General features: G+C 38.0%; 1 non-coding gene across 1 annotated transcript; it reads right to left on the reverse strand.

The window, feature by feature from the left end:
- Positions 1-6,970: 6,970 nt before the first annotated feature.
- On the reverse strand, positions 6,971-7,078 carry LOC127089675 (small nucleolar RNA R71). The gene has a single exon (XR_007791235.1). It is a non-coding gene; the product is annotated as a small nucleolar RNA R71 (small nucleolar RNA).
- Between the last annotated feature and the right edge of the window lie 3,026 nt (positions 7,079-10,104).

Here is a 10,104-nt window from a genome sequence, read left to right on the forward strand (position 1 = left end):
GTATCTAGCCTGGTCATGTCTGTGTCGTCGCCTGTTGTGCATACCTTGCCTCATGTAGAAGACACCATCTATCATTCTGAATAGTCTGAGGGGCCGGATGTGTATGAGAAGATGGATGAGATGAAGGATCAATTCCTTGAGCTGCGTAAGGAGTTGAAAACTTTGAGGGGTAAAGACTTGTTTGGGAAGAGTGATGCAGAACTGTGTTTGGTCCCAAATGTGAAGATTTTGGTGAAATTCAAAGTGCCTGACTTTGAAAAATACAAAGGGAATACCTGTCCAGTCAGTCATTTGGTGATGTATGACTGAAAGATGTATACTCAAACGGATAACGATCAGTTGTTGATCCATTATTTTCAAGACAGTCTGACCAGTGCCGCTCTGAGGTGGTACCTGGCGTTGGATAGTGCTAGCATCCGCACATTCAACGATTTGGGCAAAGCATTTGTAAAGAAATATAAATACAATGTTGATATGGCTCCCGATAGAGATCAATTGAGATCATTGTCTCAAAAGGACAAGGAGACATTCAAGGAATACGCGCAGATATTGAGAGAGCTTGCTGCTCAAATCACCCCTCCTTTAGAGGAAGAGGAGATGACTGGGATTTTTCTGAAGACCCTGAGCTCATTTTATTATGAGCGGATGGTTTCTAGTGCCCCAAGTGACTTTACCGAAATGGTAAACAGGGGGATGAGGCTAGAAGAAGGTGTCCGAGAAGGACGGTTGTCTAGAGAGGAGGTGTCGTCCAGCAAGAGGTATGGAAACAATTTCAGTAAGAAGAAGGACAATGAAGCTAATACAATTTCCAGAGGGAGGCAAAGGAGGCCTCAGATTAGAAGAAATCAACCACCTTGTCAACATCATCATCAAGTATCTTCAGTCATTCCTGTATTTTCAGCAAATCAATCAACACCAGTTCAACAACAACAACGTCAACAACAACAACCACAGCAATGAACAAACACCTACAACAACAACAATATCAACAATCATCAGCAATAAAATTTTGAGAGGAAGAAGGTCTCTTTCGACCCAATTCCAATGACATATGCAGAACTATATCCCTCTTTGGTTCTCAAGAACCTATTACAACCAAGAAATCCTCTGCAAATCCCCGAACCACTTCCCTGGTGGTACAAACTAGAACTCTGTTGTGCTTTTCATCAAGGAGCTCCCGGACATGATATAGAGAACTGTTACCCCCTCAAGTATGAAGTTCGGAAGCTGGTTAAGAGTGGAATGGTGTCCTTTAAGGACCATGCACCGAATGTTAATATGGTGGACGGTTGTCCAGGAGAGTTCAAGGTATTCGATGTACGCTTCATTAGGAGGTCCTTGGTGAGGATGCACAAGGATATTTTCTTGGTTAGTGATTATGAGTATGACCGTGATGGTTATGTAATCTGCATTGTCAACCCTAGGGGTTGTGTGATTGTGAAGAGAGACATCCAGCGATTGATGGATGAAGGCTTAATCCAGATTGTTCAATCCTGTCACATAGATGATGATGTCAATGTTATAATACCAGTTTTCAAGAATCTTGATAGAGTGGTTATTCAGTATGACAGCAGCAGCAGCAATAGTGTCAGCAAGAGATCGGTATCTTCGTTGGTTATATGTTTGGTGGGTCCATTCCCGTACGCATCCGATAAAGCTGTTCCTTATCAGTATAATGCAACTATGGTGAAAGATGGTCAAGAGTTTTCTTTACCGACAACCAGTTCTATCATAAGCATTGTTGATTTTACTAAGGTGACCCATAATGGTAGTGTGTTTGGGCCGGTGTTCCCAAAGAATGTAGAAGATTCGACTGTCAGTAAGAAGGTGGATGCACCTGTTGTAGAATCATTCAATGCTCCAAGTTATCAATCTGGTGAATCCAACGGCTTGAAGCCTAATGACGACGATGAGGTACTCAAGCTGATTAAAAAGAGTAAGTTCAATATGGTGGAGCAGCTGCTCCAAACCCCCTCAAAAATCTCAGTACTGTCTCTATTGATGAATTCTGAAGCGCACAAAGAAGCACTGTAGAAAGTTCTTGAGCAAGCCTATGTGGAACACGATGTTACGGTGGATCAGTTCGATCATATTGTGGCTAATATCACTTCCTGCAATAATCTCAGTTTCTGCGATGAAGAACTCCCCGAGGAGGGTAGGAATCATAACATGGCTTTGCATATCTCCATGAACTGCAAAGATGACGCTTTGTCAAATGTGATAGTTGACACTGAATCTTCATTGAATGTGCTTCCAAAGTCAAAATTATCAAAGTTGTCATATCAAGGAGCGCCTATGAGATATAGTGTTGTGATTGTTAAAGCTTTTGACTGTTCGCGCAAAACTTTGATTGGCGAAGTGGACCTTCCGGTGAAGATAGGTCAAAGTGACTTCTAGATTCAAGTAATGTATATCCACCCGGCCTATAGCTGTTTGTTGGGAAGCCTGTGGATTCACGAGGCGGGAGTTGTTACCTCCATGTTGCATCAGATGCTCAAGTTTGTTAAGAATGGAAAGCTAGTCATTGTTGGCGGGGAGAAGGCACTGTTAGTCAGCCACCTGTCATCTTTCTCTTATGTTGAAGCTGAGGATGAGATTGGAACTCTGTTCCAAGCCTTATCTATTGTTGTTGAAAAGAGAGTTGGGGCACCTATGTCCTCATTCAAAGATGCAAGGAGGATTGTTGAAGATGGAAATGTTGATCAGTGGGGGCAAATGGTAGAGGTCTCCGATAACAAGAACATAATCGGTTTGGGTTTCCAACAAGGATCGTCAGCTATTAGATCTGAAGATGTGCAACTCAGCTTCCGTAGAGGAGGGTTCATTCATGGCAATGAACAACACTTAGCTGTTGTGCTAGAGGATGACGAAGAGGAAGACTGCACCAATTCTGTGACGCATGGAAAATCTTGCAACAATTGGACTGCTGTTGATATTCCTGTTATTAGGCATAGATATACGTAATTGCTTTTATTTGTTTTTAAAAATACTTCTCTTATGCCTAAGGGAGAAACGAACATTGTTTGGGCATTTTCAATTTGATCATTAATAAAATATAATTCTATTCATCCACATCTATGATGTCTTGTTTTTACTTTTTGCTTTATTCTGAAAATGGTAATCACAAAAAACATAAATAAATAATATAATTGTCCATCTGCATAATATTTGGTCACAATTCACTTCTCTAAAACCAAAATATCAAATCATTATGCAGGTTGGTTTCTAACCCCATTAAATACAATGATCCTTCCCCTTCTCTAAATTTTGAATTCCCTGTGTTTGAGGTTGAGGAGGAAAGTGATGAAGAAGGAAGTGATGAATTGTTTCGCCTTCTTAAGCATGAAGGAAAAGCCATTCAGCCATTCGAATAGCAGATTGAGCTAGTCAACTTGGGTTCCGAGAATGATGTGAATAAAGTCAAGATTGGGTCTCGACTGCGTCCTAATGTTAAGAAGGGGTTGATTGATCTTCTCCGAGAGTATTCAGATGTGTTTGCTTGGTCATATCAAGACATGCCTGGTTTGGATTCTAAGATTGTGGAGCATAGATTGCCGTTGAAGCCAGAATGCCCGCCAGTTAAGCAGAAGTTGAGAAGAACTCATCCTGATATGGCATTGAAGATCAAAGAAGAAGTACAAAAGCATATTGATGTTGGTTTCCTTGTAACTGTTGAGTATCCGCAATGGGTGGCCAATATTGTGCCTGTTCCAAAAAAGGATGAAAATATGATTTGAATAAGTATGGATGAGATTAGGCCCCCCACTTTGCATATTATTTTTGTGTGTGGTATGTTTCATGAGCATAGTTCGTCATACTATGTCTCTAACATGCATTAACACCAAAATTATATTGTCCGACTCAAATAGTTGTGACTTCTACATAAGTCCAATTACGATTGCTTAACATAGCGCTAAATTTTGACACGAAAGGCATAACATTCTAGTTAGTGGGATTTTAAGTCTCCCCTCTTTCATGGTATTGTGTGGAAACTTGACCTTTTTTCCTTACTCTGGAAGATGCCTTGGTTCAAGGATCCATGCTTGTGATAAGTGGGTTGAGTGTTCTCCAAAGAATGACTTAAACAAAAAAAACGCAAAGCAAAAGTAATACTAACTTCTAACTCATTAACAACTAACATTTAATTTCAAGTCATTTACTTTTAATGCAATTTAATTTTTGAGCTTTATTCATTTGCCATTATTCATACCATTCAAATTGTTTATGTTAATGTCATTTTTACTTTGTCCACTTGGACCATATTTTGTGATATATTTTGTTTATGTATATTGTGTTTGTTTGTGTGGTCTTTGACCATTAATGTACATAATAAGAACAAAAACCCTAAAAAATATCTTGTGTGGACTGTTGGTTTGATCTGAGACAATTGGACTTAGAATTTAGGTAACACTCCCTATGCAAAAGACTTGGCCAATGCCAACTTTCATGTAACCAAGTACTTGAAATTTGAAACTTCATCTGATACATCATTGAAGATCCATATGAGTTCATCTGCAACATAGTCATGGTGAAGTTGTTATATTGAACCTGTGATTTGGGCCATCTCTAAATTCATCTGCTACATGGGCAAATTTGAAGAAGATCATGGAGTTGCTAAGCTTGGATGTGAATATCTTTATTTGATGCCTTGCTATTCAAGTTGATATTTTATGCATTGTTTTTGCTTGATTCTAAAGTGATAACGCGAAAATACATCTTATATTTGCCTTGATTTACATTCAAAAATCGTACCACTTTCATTTATATTCCAATTATTCTGCAAGTGTTCGAGTTATTTTTGTAGGTATTTCAATTCCCATGTTTAAATGAGCAAAGTATAGAAAAGGAAGGAAAAGAAGAAGAAATAGAAGAGAAAACAGCAGAAAAGCAGAAAATACAAATCATGTGCACGTGACGACCGTCACAAACCCTGTCACAACCGTCCGCCCTGGATGTCACGAACGACACAGGCCCACCACGACCGTCACAAGGCCAAAAGTAGTGTAATGAATTTGTCAACAGAAGTGATCCACACGCCCATTTTTCTCGCTCCTCAGCCCACTTTTCCGTGAATTTCTCACTCAACCAAGTCACCCTTATTTCTCTCAACTACCAAGACCAAATGGAGAATACAAAAGGATGGGAGTTGGAAACCTACGGGCAAGCTTGATTTTCCTCCCTGAAGCCAGCTTTCAAGATTTTTCTTTGCATTTATTTTCCACAGCAATTCTATTTTCTACTATTATTTTTCTTCAGCAACATTGTTTTCTTTTACCGCAATTTGTTTACCGTTCCGTTCAGAGTTTCTGTTTTCCCTTTCCCTTTCCGTTTTTCATTTATCCAAAGTAGTAGTTTCCTACATTGGGGAACTATTGCAATTTATTTAATTTAGTTTAAGCAATTATTTCGAAGAAGCAGAATCCTACCGACCTGTGGAGGACTGCTCGAGTACTTCAAGATTCGGCATATTCGATTAATCCAATTTCCAGGTTTTTATTCAATTATTATTGTTATTGCTTTATTATTATTATAATCATGTTTGCTTTATTGTTAATCTGTTTATGTTCGTCTGTGTTTGTGTTATTTAACATGTCCGGCTAAACTACCGGTATCGGTATGTAAACAATTTAATTAGACGGGGTTTAATAATAATCGGTGTAAAACTTATTTTCTCAAACAATCTTTCTAGCTGTGGTTTTTAATTTAAATTTAATTAACTTTGTCACAAGAGTGAGAATCTATTTAATACAGTTTTGCCACGAGAGTGGGAAATTAACTAAGGTGAGAACCGACAATCGCGAGAGCGTGAGGGTCGAACTGGATAGTAAAAACTAGGCATTGATTTTAAAAATAGCGAGAGCACTTTAAAAGCAATTAGAACTTATTTATTTTAAAAAAGTATTTTTAACTTCAAATGGGACAGCGAGAGCGTACATTCTGACTTAAAAGTATAGTCCGAGTCAACAATCACGAGAGTGTGAGATAAAGCCTTTTAAATGAGTATTTTCTACTAAAAGATATTTGGTAATTAAAATATACACCGGTGACTTATCGAATCCCTGACGATTAATGTGTTGCATACTGATATCCGTTCATTATTATTTCCTTAAAAACTTAACTTCCTTTAGATTTAATTTTTGTTCAACCAAAAATCTAAAAATCATCTCCTTAGCTAAACATAGTAACATCGATAACATTAGTTTGACCATCGGTCCCTGTGGGTTCAATATCTTTTAAAACTAAAACGACTAGACTGTGCACTTGCAGTCAAGTACCCGATAGACTATATTTTATATACAGTCTCGATCTGTATCAAGTTTTTGTCGCCGTTACCGGGGACCTGATTTAGTTAAATAGTGTGATTCTTTTGATGCGCAGTATAGACTAAAGTAAAAAACTAATTTCCTTTCCCTTATTTCTCGGTTGTATGCCAAGTACTTGCTCACAAGGCAAAAACTTAGCACCACCAATCACAGAATTAGAGCGTTTCTTATATTTAAGACGCCGAATACTAGAGTACCAATGAAGGTACAATATTCCCGATATCTTTTTTCCTACTACTGAACTAGTTGAAAAACCAACCATGGCTGCAGTGGAACCACAAAATCGTCCTCTTAAGTTCTACGCTACCCCATCCCAACAAGAACCTCACAACAACATTGTTGCCCCTGCTATCAATCGAAACGATTTCGAGTTGAAACCCTCATTATTATCAGATGTCCAACAACATCAATTTGCTGGAAATCCTACGGATGACCCTAATGAACATCTGACCAAGTTTGTGCAGTACACAGACACTGTGAAGGCGAATGGTGTATCTCAAGATGTGATAAGACTACGCCTTTTTCCTTTCTCTCTACGAGACAGAGCTTGGGCTTGGTTGCAATCCTTGCCATCTAACTCGGTCACTACATGGGAAGAACTGAAGAACGTTTTCTTAGCCCGATATTTTCCGCCAAGCAAAATTGCTATGCTGAGAGCTCAAATCAACGAATTTTGACAAAAAAGATATAGAATCTCTCTACGACGCGTGGGAGAGATAGAAAGACATGATGAGGATATGTCCACATCACGGTCTCGAAGACTGGGTGATCATTCCACATTTTACAATGGGCTTCTGTATAACACAAGACTGACAGTAGACACTGCCGCGGGCGGTGCACTTATGGACAAGCCATACAACGAAGCCTATCAACTCATTGAAAACATGGCCCAAAACCATTGCCAATGGGGAGGTGAAAGAACTCCAGTAGAAAAGTCCCAAACAAAAGGTGGAATGTACGAAATCAGTAGCCTTGACCATGTCCATGCAAAGGTAGATGCCCTTATTCAAAATTTAGACAACTTGACCATACCACCCGCAGCCACCGTGGCTGCCGTGACTCCAAACTGTGAGTTATGTGGAACTCATGGACACACTGCACCAGAATGTCAGATATTAGCAGGAGTCCCCACTGATCAAGTAAATTACGCACAAGGAAATCCTTATGTAAGTTTAAGGAGTGCCTTAGAGGGGGGTGAATGAGGCACTTGGACGATTTTCCGAATTTTCTACGGTTTATTGAATTTTACTTTCTTGAGAAGCTTATGTGATGAAATGCGGTAAATTAAGGAAAGTAAAGAACACCAAGATGTATATAGTGGTTCCCCTCACAGATCGAGAGTACTCCACTCCCCTTTCAACACGAAAGAGAATTTCACTATAATGTTAGATACTTAGAACAAGCCTCTAACTAAGCAATCAAGAACAATCCTCTTGAAAACTTAACCAACAAGAAAAGAAAACAATCCTTCCTTTTCTTAACACTTATATCCAACAATCCTGGATCATAAGCAATATACCTAAAACCAAACACTCCTTGGTACTTAGGATTTTACAAAGTATTTGAATGAATATTTGATTAATTGTATGTATAAGACTTTAATCAATTGATTAGAGTCTTCTTCTCTTTCAATATAATATTTCAAGGGCAAAATAATCTCTAAGTGCTCAAGAGTACTTTTTGAAGAACATGATATGAAAATTGTTTTACCAAAAGTATCTTAATATGAGAAATAGATGAAGATTGAATGTAGAGAGATTTTGCAAATTGTTTTTGAAAAAAAGGTGAAATTTGCAATGAAAATATGAAAATTATTTATAGTATGAATGCATCCCTTCAATCATAACAAGACAATATTTAGAAAGGAAATTAGATAATTGATCATGAAAAGATGCAAGCTTTAATCATGGAAAGTTATGATGAAATGGTGCAATTATTGATGAAATAATTTTCCAGATTTTTCAAAATAATTTCAGCATCAATCGATTGTCATACTCAACCAATCGATTGACATAACTTTAAAAAGGAAAAAATATACTAACAACAATCGATTGTCATGAAGCATCAATCGATTGGTTCTATTTGAAAAACGAAAAAATTTAAAACAGAAAGATTGATCAATCGATTGTCATGAAGCATCAATCGATTGGTTCAGTTTAAAACATGAAAATTTTTAAAACAAAAGGTTTGATCAATCGATTGGCATGTAGCATCAATCGATTGACATGTCCAAAATTTTGAAAAAAAAATCTAAGTTAAAACTTTTGCACATGCAATTTTTAAACACTATTTAAAAATTTTTAACCATGATAAAAATAATTTTAGAATGATAATTTTTAATGCATGATAAAAACTTATGCGCACTAGGAGCATTTTGTCAAGAGTTTCATATACCTATATTAGATTCATGAAGGCTTGAGCAAAGTTGAAGTAATCTTCTTTTTCCATTCTTTTGATTGTGGAGAGCTTGATATGTTGTCTTCATCAAAAACTTGTAGGAGGCTTGTCTTCACACCTTATTCGAATACCTACAACCCAGGTTGGAAAAATCATCCCAACGCCCTGTATGCACTTGGCCAAGCACCCGCTATTCCACCTGGATATCAAAAGCCAGCTAATAATGCTCCTAACATACCTAGGAAGTCCAACCCTGAACTAATGATGGAAAGCTTCATAACTACCGAAGCTCAAACAAACAAAGACTTCTTGAACCAAAACATACATACTAGTGACCAACTTAAACAATTAGCGAGCAAAGTAGACGCCTTAGCCACCCACAACAAAATGCTTGAAACACAGATTTCACAAGTGGCTCAACAACAAGCATCTACTGCTGCTCCCGCTGGCACATTTCCTGGACAACCATAAGCTAATCCAAAAGGACATGCAAATATCGTTATATTGAGAAGTGGAAAAGAACTAGACGGACCCCTAGATCTAAGACTCCAAAATCCTGCCATGTACCAAAAACCTGACAAAACAACAACTGATAAGGTAAGTGAGCCAAAGGAGAAGGAAGATAACAACCAAGAGGCCGAAGAGAAAGAAAAAACTTATGTGCCTCCACCACCTTATAAACCACCCATTCTGTATCCTCAAAGACTCGCAATTTCTAAAACTGTAGGGCAATTTAAGAAATTTGTCGAACTTCTAAAGCAATTGAATATTACAATTCCCTTTACATAAGTCATCACACAAATGCCCTCATATGCCAAGTTTCTTAAAGAGATCTTATCCAATAAGAAAAAGATTGAGGATAACAAAACTGTTACACTTACTGCTGAGTGTGGCACAATAATCCAAAATAATATGCCTCTCAAATTAAAAGACCCAGGTAGTTTCTCCATACCCTGTGTCATTGGAAAGTTCGTTATAGACAAAGCTTTATGCGACTTAGGAGACAACATTAGTGTAATGCCCTTAACCATCTGAAAAGGCTCAACATGGGAGAACTAAGACCAACCAAGATGTTTGTTCAACTAGCTGACCGCTCAATCAAATATCATGTTGGTATACTAGAGAATGTGCCAGTACGTGTAGGACAATTCTACATTCCTACAGACTTCATAATCATGGACATCAAAGAAGATGCCAGTACACCTGTTATATTAGGAAGGCCATTCTTAGCTACCGCTGGAGCCATAATAGACGTGAAAAGAGGTAAGCTAACATTCGAAGTTGGAGAAGAAAAGGTTGAATTCATCTTGACACAATTCTTACAAGCGCCAGCTATAGACGACACCTGTTATCTACTTAATGTTATAGACGAGTGCGTAAGAGA

This window comes from Lathyrus oleraceus, chromosome 5 (assembly GCF_024323335.1).
Source record: "Lathyrus oleraceus cultivar Zhongwan6 chromosome 5, CAAS_Psat_ZW6_1.0, whole genome shotgun sequence".
In the NCBI taxonomy this organism is placed as follows: domain Eukaryota; kingdom Viridiplantae; phylum Streptophyta; class Magnoliopsida; order Fabales; family Fabaceae; genus Lathyrus; species Lathyrus oleraceus.